Source organism: Cololabis saira, chromosome 10, assembly GCF_033807715.1.
Source record: "Cololabis saira isolate AMF1-May2022 chromosome 10, fColSai1.1, whole genome shotgun sequence".
NCBI classification, from domain to species: Eukaryota; Metazoa; Chordata; class Actinopteri; order Beloniformes; family Belonidae; genus Cololabis; species Cololabis saira.
This window is the reverse complement of record NC_084596.1, coordinates 6,732,010-6,742,086: the sequence shown is the minus strand read 5'-3', so window position 1 is coordinate 6,742,086 and position 10,077 is coordinate 6,732,010.

The following is a 10,077-nucleotide window of genomic DNA, read 5'->3' as shown; positions in this document are numbered from 1 at the left end:
AATCCACCTCTGAATGGCTTCAATGAAGACTAAATGAAGACCTTAAAAAGGCGGTTCATGCTGGAAAAGCCTCCAATGTGGCTGAATTACAACAATTCTGCAAAGATGAGTGGGCCAAAATTCCTCCACAGCTCTGTAAAAGACTCATTGCCAGTTATCGCAAACGCTTGATTGCAGTTGTTGCTGCTAAGGGTGGAACAACCAGTTATTAGGTTTGGGGGGGAATCACTTTTTCACACAGGGCCATGTAGGTTTGGATTTTTCTTTCCCCTTAATAAAAACCTTGGTGCATTCTGGTGGTCTCAAAGCTCGTGTACACAAAACAGTCCCTGAATAAAACTCTCATATGACAGCTCCCAAATGGAAATGATTTTTTATTTCTGAATGAATGGATAGATACGTCGCTTATTTTCTGCATATTATTTTTTTCTTTTCTGGCCTGGCGCATCGCGCATCCCAGACACAACTCTGTGTACAGCTGGAGTTCGCTACTGTTAGTTATTTGAAACATGTCTGAATATTTGTCAAATTCTGAGGTTGTGGACGACGACTTTGAATATGATGGACGTCCTTACCGTTTTGAGCCAGAGTATACGGCTGAAGAGCTCACTGAACGGAGGACAGAGTGCGCGCACAGAGATGACGTCATGAGTTCAGAGGTCTTGTTTACAAACTGATTTATTTGTTACACACACAGCCCCGGATGTAGACAACAGGTCCTGGAAGCAGATCTAGTGATTCATAAAATAAATGAAGAGTTTCGCAGCAATCATGTGTTATTTAGACGCTGCATCGTCTGTGTCCCGCTGTGCCCCGTTCACTACCGTTATATGGAGAAGCGGCTCGCAAAAAACCCCCTAATATCTTCCGAAGGACTCCAAATGACACCAAACTTGCCTGGGTGAGTATACGACCATAACAAATGCCAGAAATAAGGTCCAGGTTGTAAAAAACCGAACTTTCCCTTTAAGAACGGCCCCTTTTCTGCTGTGCGGTCGCTTCCCACAGGTTTCAAGTAAAAAAAGTTAAATGCTGTATTAGCCCTTCTGTTTTCTGTTTTTTAATCATTTGATTCGATTCGATATTAATGTGGGTTAGTGTTATTAAAAATGTTTTTGAGCTGTTGCCTGAATTATATGACTGTAAAATAACTAGTGAAATAATAATTTCACAATAATTACTATGAAATAACTAAAAAATAAATAACTCAAATGGGTCTTTCAATATCCATTTAAAGTGCAAAAAAGAATGAAATTGCAACAGCTCATGCAGTAAACAAATAATTTCAGCTTGTTTAATTTATTCTGTCACCAGACACACAGCTGGACATGAAGCACCTGGCATTTTCCAGGAGTGTCATGACAAACCGTGTGTCCAATAACAGAAGAAACCAAACAAGCTATGGTAAATATAGATAATATGTTAACGCAACGGCTGCTCTTCGACGCCGTGTTCATTGTTTGATAGTTTCACACCAAGCACGTGTGTGAATTAAATGACGTGACTACTGGTCCCCCAGTCTCTGACAAGTCCGTCTTCCCTGAAGAGCAGGGACGAACCCGCCCTCCTCCGTTTCTGATTGGCTGATACCAAGGCTCTGGCTAGCTTTATTGGTTTACAACAGTGTTAGTTTAATGCCCAACATGATTTCATTGGATAGTTTAAACTGTACCACAAAAAAACACACGTGCAAATGTTCTTTGTTCTTTTTTCCCCTCATTTTCCAATTGCCGGAAATCCGTCTAGAGACGGAGAACTTTAATCCCTGAAATCGTTTCTAAGAAACTCTAGAGGGTGAAATATTGCACAAAGCCTTAAATAAAACAGTCAATTCATGATATTTTCTCATCTCCTAATTTTTATACCTAATAATACAATGTCAGTGTCATGTCAATTTATGGATTTCTCGCTGTGATCGGTGATCGGCAAAATCGGGATCGGCAGATACTGGTTTTCAAGATCGGCCCTCAAAATCCTGATCGTGCATCTCTAATTTAAAGTTGTTCATAGAGCCCATATCTCAAAGTCCAAAATAGCCAGCAGTAGGGGTGTAACAATATATCGTGCCACGAAATTTCGCGATACAAAAACGTCGCGATACGTGTCGTGGAGGTGACAAAGTGTATCGCGATATTGGGTTATTAATATTAATCTATTGTGTTGACTAGTAATGTGCATCCGACCACGCGTGACGACCGCGCCTCGACCTGCGGACCAAAATCTTACTAGCTCAGAAGAAACTAGTACCGTTTTGCGATCCCGTTTTGAGCTCTGAACTTTTACTTATGTAAGGCTGGTGTAGAGTTAAGCCTTACCTTATTAAATTAAAGGGGACCTATTATGAAAAACACGTTTTTTCTTGTTTTAACATATATAAAGTGGTCTCCCCTCACCCTGCCAGCACAGGGGAGACAAAATACCATGGAATTCTGCAGGGTCTGCTCCCCCCCCTGACTGAGTCTTCCAGTGTCACGTGACCTTTTTTTGAGCCATTCTGAATCTGCGCCTATGGTGACGTCACCATAGGCGCTCATTTCCATAGGTTCAGCCTCCGCTGCTGAAATCACGCCCACAACCAGCTCTCTACGCCGGCTGGAGCGGTCCTTCCTTGAGCCAGTCGGACGCGGCGCCGCGGTGCCGCAGATCCAGGTTAAATCATCCAGGTTCCCGGGTGGTTTGGGGGCTGGGTCCTCGGGGGTCCGTCCCAGGTCGAACCAGCTTCACCCTCCGAGATTTTCAGCCAAATCTGTCGGTTTGATCACCGGTAACGGGCGATGCGCACAGGATGCGCCCTGGAGCCGATCTGTGCGCCCGTGGGGTTGCGGCGCCAGCGCGCAGCATCCGCCGGGCAGATCCGGCTGAAATTCCGCTGGTCGGAGTCCCTGCTACCAGTCCAGGCGGGTTCCTGCGGTCCCGGCCGGTCGGAACCGGTCAGATTCCCTGGTTAAACCTGCGGTGATGCGCACTGCTCCAGCCTACTTCCTGGTTCCCAAAGCGCGGTCCGTCCGACTAAATTGTCCAGGTTCCCAGCCGCTTTGGGAGCAGGGATTTCTGGGGTACGTCCCAGGCTGGACCAGCTTCACCCTCCGAGATTTTCAGCGAAATCTGTCGGTTTGATCACCGGTAACGGGCGATGCGCCCCGGAGCCATGCTGGGTGCCCGCCGTGGCTCCGGGGCCAGCGTTCAGCATCCGCCGGGCAGATCCGGCTGAAATAGTGCATAAATGTTATTTATATACAACTCATATTTTATTTTTTTAACAATAAAGTTGCCATTTGTGAAAATTCAGTGTTGTGATAATTTACAGGCTCGGGCTGCTCTGGCGGAGCGAGGTTTATTCTCCTCCCCTGCTACACGTCATTCAGGGAGCCAATCCGCACAGAGCCTCATTATCATACCCCCCCCTTCCCTTAGAATGAGGCACAGAAAAAGGGGTTAGAAGCGGTAAAACTAGTGACAGGGCCCACAGGCTGGATTTCTGATTTATGTAGAAAAAACAAGCTTTAGATTGTTTTTAAGACATTCAAGGCCTGTTTAAAATATACATTAAATGCCATAATATGTCCCCTTTAAACCTTTTTGGGGTCGTGAGTAGGATAAACACGGGGACAACTTCTGCTGAGTTCCAGTGTACTTTAATGTCCGCTCAACAGTGTAGGATTTTAGAACATCAACACAGCACCTAGTGCCGTACTGTGGCGTATCACTCCACCCAATCTAAAAGATACTGTCAAGTGTATCTCGAACGGCATGGGTTTCCCACACTTGAAAAAGGAAGGATTTGGACCAGACTCAGGATTTCACTCGCTTAAGTCTTTTATTGACCAGTTTGTCAGTTAGTTATTCAGTTAGCTAGGTGAAAAACCTTTAAAAAGGGACAAAGAAAATAATCAAATTAAAGCAGTATCAAATACAATTTAAATCAATCAGACTTTCAAACACAAACCCCATCTAACTAGGCAAAATAAATAGCCTATATTAAACATGCATTAATCATTATTTCAGTTTAAACATCTAAAGCAAATGATCAAATTAAACTTAACGTAAATGTAAATGGCCTATATTAATGATCCATTTCTTAATTTTAAACTGTAAGCCAACTTTTAAGTTAACATTTTACCTTGTGGTTTAACCAAGATTTTACACATTTTATGACATGTAAATCAAACTTAATTTTAATGAAATCAAATATTTCAAATGATTTTAGCATTCAATGATTTCATAATCATTTAATCCTTTTAGATGAAATAATAACAGAGTTCGTTTTACTTAAGCCAAAGCAAACAAAGGAATAAATGTATGAGTAAATGATCAAACAAATAATTAAGCAGAACGCAATATAACTCCTCACGCAGGTAGAAACGGAGATCATTTAAAAGGGAAACGTGAGCTCACCGGTAGCCTCTTTGCTCTTTTTCCTCTTTCCCATGTGATTTTCTAGTGATCCCTATTGATTTCTGTATAATATTTGCCTTTCTGTTGCTGTCAGCGCCATGAACAACTCGTGTCATCTCAGTGTCTCTGGCGCAAGCTGTTATCAGCCCAATTGCGCTCACCTGTGGCGCTCACCTGTGGCGCTCACCTATGGCGCTCACCTGTGGCGCTCACCTGTGGCGCTCACCTGTGGCGCGCAGCTGCGGCGCCTCGCTGGGACACGCGCATACACATGCACGCGCACCTGCTCGCAGACGCACGTCCCGGCAGATCGCCACAACACATACTAAGCAATACAGATAAACTGACTAGTGTAATTATAGTCCCTAATTTACATCACAATATAAAGAATATATTTATAAAATAATGAACCCCGAATTACCAAAATAACCTTCTTAACAAAAATAAATATCCTCTTACACTTATAAGGTGAGCATGAATTAATATTTTTTATGATGTAAAATTGTATGTATTTCTTTACTTTTATTTATTTAATTTATTTAATTTTAGTTGTTACATTTCTGGAAAAGAAAAAAGTCAAATCATAAATGAGAGAAACTATTCAGTTTGTGGCTAAATATTTGTACTTGTATGAAACTGAAGATGCATAATGCAAACCTGACATTTACTTTTAGTTCAGTTTGTGGAAAATGGTTGGCCTGGCTTTCTCTTTAAAACTTAAACAGTTATAAAACATTACAAACTGGAACAATAGGACAAACACACAGCATTGTTTTGTATTGTGTGTCTTTCAAATAAAAGACAATTTTTTCCAGTCATATGTTCCTCATTCAAGGTTGTTAAAAAAATACTGCTATAATATCGTATCGCTATCGTGACCTCAATATCGTGTATCGTACCGTATCGTGAGATTAGTGTATCGTTACACCCCTAGCCAGCATGTACCCGGACATCACCCCCACCTGTGATTAGGGCTGAAACGTTTCCTCGAATAATTCAAGTAATTCGATTAAAAAAAATGATCGAGGAATTTTCTATGCCTCGAGGAATCGTTTAATTTCACCAGCTCAAAGCAGGTATTACGCCCGGACTACATTTAATGCGACACAACGCGCTGCCGCCGCGCACGTAAAAGGTAGAAGAAAGAGGCGGCGGGTATGTTTGGTTTTAGTAACACGCCATGCTCAGGCAGTCTGCAATGGCCCAGGCGGGAGACACATGTGCTTCACTTTTATTCTTAATCCACTCTATATTTGTCCGTTATCCTATATGTTCCCCGCCAAAATTATTGTTCCACGTTAAATCGACGCAGAGCCTACGCCGTAGGCTACGTAGGCTCTGCGTTGTTGTAACGCGGAACCATAAATCAGCCTTCGCCCGTTACATACATAGGTTCCTCTAAACATCTGTTCCCGCTACAGTTTTAACTAGACTTAAGAAAATGTGCTCCAATACAGCAGGTCTCAGAATTTTATTTTGAACACTGCCAAAACTCTAACTTAAAACTTAACTAGAACTTAAAATGTGCTTGACACAAATGAAAGTTCAATTGAAACACGTGGGAAAAACACCTAACCTTTTAAGTGATGTGTGTCATCAGGTTTAATGGCATTTTTAGGTTAGAAATAAGAACATTTCTTGGTAAGATCCTTAGTTTTTTGAGTGAAGGCAGTGAATTTGGTCGACTGGTGTAAATTCAGGGTTTTTAAATGCACAGCCATGAACCTACTGGATTATTTAATTTAGTCTTAGTAATGTCAATTAAAATCTAACATCTTATGTATATTTATAATTGCTCTTTAACTAAACAAAAATATGTTTTATCCGATTACTCGATTAATCGATGGAATTTTCAGTAGAATACTCGATTACTAAAATATTCGATAGCTGCAGTCCTACCTGTGATAAATGCAAATTTGACGACGCAACTCTTTTTCACATGTACTGGCTGTTTCCTCCGCGATTACAAGTTTTTTGGAATGAAGTTTTCCACACCCTATGACTGCTTTGTTCGGTCCTTGTAGCGATGACGATCTACTGAGCATCATATGATCTTTCTCCTGCTTCTGGCCAGGCCGGCCATTCTGCTTAGATGGAAGGGGACGGCCTCGCCCACACACACTCAGTGGCTCAGAGACATTATGCACTTTCTTACTCTAGAGAAAATAAGATTTTCAATTAGAGGCTCAGAGGGTACATTTTTATAAGACCTGGCAACCCTTTTAAACTTATCTAAACGATTCTCATGCAGCATAGATTATACCGTGAGAGAGTGAACACGGTGGACCCTTGACGTTTCAGAAGCTCAAGGTTTAGATATTAATACACCTGCCAACTTTGTTTCCTCTTTTTATGTGCCTTTTACTTATCTTTAAAGATTTGGGTGGGGGGTTGGTGGGGCCACTGTACTACCTCATGATTCCAAGATTTCCTTTTATTTTTTCTCTTCGATATGTTTTGTGAGATAACAATTTTAATACCATCTAAACCTGCCCAACCCTCAGTGGGGGGTATTTTAGTTTTTGTTATGGTTGTGATGTATTCTCAATGTAACATTGTTACTTTTATATTCCCCCTTGACCCCCCACCCCCCGTACCCTCATTCATACAACAAACGCACACATACACACAGCTTACTATACAGATGCAGACACACCCGGCACCCCCACCCTGGTGATAGAAATGGAGTCTGGCTGAGCTGATAGACCAACACCGTCCTATGGAGCCGTCCACACAGAGCCGTCCAAGCCCACGATTACAGGGGACGCCACTGCAGAGACCCCCCCCACCCAGACAGAGAGGGGCCCCCACCACGGCTATAAAGCCCCGGAGCAGGACCCCCAACTATCCAGACCTGGAGCAGGACCCCCAACTATCCAGACCTGGAGCAGGACCCCCAACTATCCAGACCTGGAGCAGGACCCCCAACTATCCAGACCTGGAGCAGGACCCCCAACTATCCAGACCTGGAGCAGGACCCCCAACTATCCAGACCTGGAGCAGGACCCCCAACTATCCAGGCATGTATGATGGTTATGTTCTATTTGTAGAAATCCTGCTGTAAGCATGTACAGATAAAAGAGGAGATGGGTGAAGATATGGAACATTTAACAGGTTGTATTGAGTATTGAGTTATAGTTGTATTGAGTTATAGTTGTATGTTCTGCAGGTCACTGAATATTTTGTATTACCTCATTACTTTTTTTTCCAAGAGATTTTTTTGTTGCCTGACATTATTAATCCTCATTTAATAAAGTGCCTAAAAAGTGCCAAGAAAGTTGTCAGTGTCAGTCCTCTATGAATTAAACCAAAACATAATAGTAGTCAGTAATTGCAGACCATGCCAGCTCTAAGGAAAAATAAAGAGCGAGGAAGATTATTCTGGGTGTAAAATGCACCAGAATGCGGGAAATTGAATCTACTATTTTCAAAATTTTCTGGGGGAGGACCACCAGACCCCCCCCAAAAAAAAGTGTCCCCCCCACATTACAAAAGCTGCTAACGCCCATCATTAACCTTAAGGTTGTTTCTGCTAGGCATTAGTGGATATTATATTGATTTTTCCTCTGGCAAAAGTTGGCCCGCCCACTTTTCTTCAGGCCCGCCCTATTCAAAATTTCTGGCTACGTCCCTGGGCAGAGCGAGGCTTTGTTCCCTCCCCTGCTACACGTCATTCAGGGAGCCAATCCGCACGGAGCCTCATTATCATAGCCTCGCCCCCCCTTAGAATGAAGCACAGAAAAAGGAGTTAGAAGCGGTAAAACTAGATACAGGGCCCACAGGCTGAATTTCTGATTTATGTAGAAAAAACAAGCTTTAGATTGTTTTTAAGACATTCAAGGCCTGTTTAAAATATACATTAAATGCCATAATAGGTCTCCTCTAAGAGGAAATTGAGAACAATAAAATGATGTAAAGGAACAATAAATAAGTAGTGCTAAACAAGTAAAAGGGGACTCAGTTAAAAGCTCATTTAAAAAGGTGAGTTTCAGGTCCATTCAGGCCAGAACAAACAGACTCAGGGACAGATTCTTTCCCAAAGCTGTGAACTTTCTGAACTCATAAGCTCCTCATAATGTGCAATATTCTTCCATCCATTCATGTGCAATATTCTTTCATCCATTCATTTTCATCGTGTATATAAATATCTTTATATTGTCTGTTTCTTATTTTGTTTTTAAATAGTCTTTTACATGTGTGCACTTTTATGGAGCTGCTGCTTAATTTCATTATATTATTATAACGACAATCAAGGCTTTCTATTCTATTCTATGTTTTAATGTCTAGGTTGACATTTGTGTGTGTTTAATGTGAGGATGTGAAAATGCATCAGTAACATCAGCAGCAGCAACAAACCTCTAAACATCAAGTAGGAACTTATTTAGTTTACTTTTTACAGTTAAGATTGAATTGCTCTCCCATTTAAAATATATAACTGGATCTTATTTGATCCCAGACATGATGTTAATGAGCAAACGCTCTCCATGCGACGTCTCTACGATGTAAGGCTGATTTATGGTTCCGCGTTACACCGACGCAGAACCTACGCCGTAGGCTCTGTGTCGGTGTAACGCGGAACCATAAATCAGCCTTTAGGTTCGGTTCGTCAGCAGGAAACAGACGGACCGAGAACGAGCGGGTTCGGGTTCGGGTTCGGGTTCTGGTTCGGGTTCTGGTTCTGGTTCTGGTTCTGGTTCTGGTTCTGGTTCTGGTTCTGGTTCCGGACCCGAATACTGACCTGCAGACCAGCAGCTTTAGTCCTGCTGGATGAGGAGTCCTGGTTCTGGTTCTGGTTCTGGTCCATCTCCTGGTTCTGGTTCTGGTCCATCTCCTGGTTCTGGTTCTGGTTCTGGTCCTGGTCCATCTCCTGGTTCTGGTTCTGGTCCTGGTTCTGGTTCTGGTTCTTCTGGTCCCGGTCCGTCTGCAAACACTCGGGCGTTGCTGCTGAAAATGTGGGATTAAAGCAGAGACGTTTTATAAACTCTCCCCCACTCCGGTTGTTCCTGTATCTGTGTCACGTGACTGCCCCGCCCCTCTAGGAGACTAACATTCCATTCCATTCCGTTCCATTTGTCCTCGGAAGTGGGGATTTCCCAGTTCCCAGTCGGATTTTTCAACTGGAACGCCCCTCGAAGTGGGATTTCCCACTGGGAAAGTGGGAGAGTCTTCAACACCCCCGAGTTCACATTCCAAGATGGCTGCCCCGGTTGTAAACAGTAGAAGAGAGCTCTGTAAAAATTCGTAGCACTTCATTCTAGTTTTGGTCACACTAAATCAGTCGTATACAAGTATTGTTCGGCATATATATGCTGCTATAGTGTAATTTACATTTTTCATGTGGTATATGCGAACTACAAACTTGTTTACCTACTTTGTAACTGGAACGCTGATAACTCGGCTGTGACGTTATTCCCAGTTCCGAGTTCCGAGGTAAATGGAACGCAGCAACAGCAGGTCCTGACATGTAGGCCTATCCCTGACTGCAGGGATTAATTAAAGCAGAGTACTTTGTCAAAAGTACTCCTGCTCTTAGTGAATGTTCTCTGTGTTGTCATTCTATTGGAGAACTTCTAATGTCTCATTTTTGCAATAACCGGAGAGGGTAGCTAAACCAAAGTGTCCTCTAAAGAGTCTTTAGAGGACACTTAGCCACCCCCTCCACCATATTCACCCTTTAGTAAA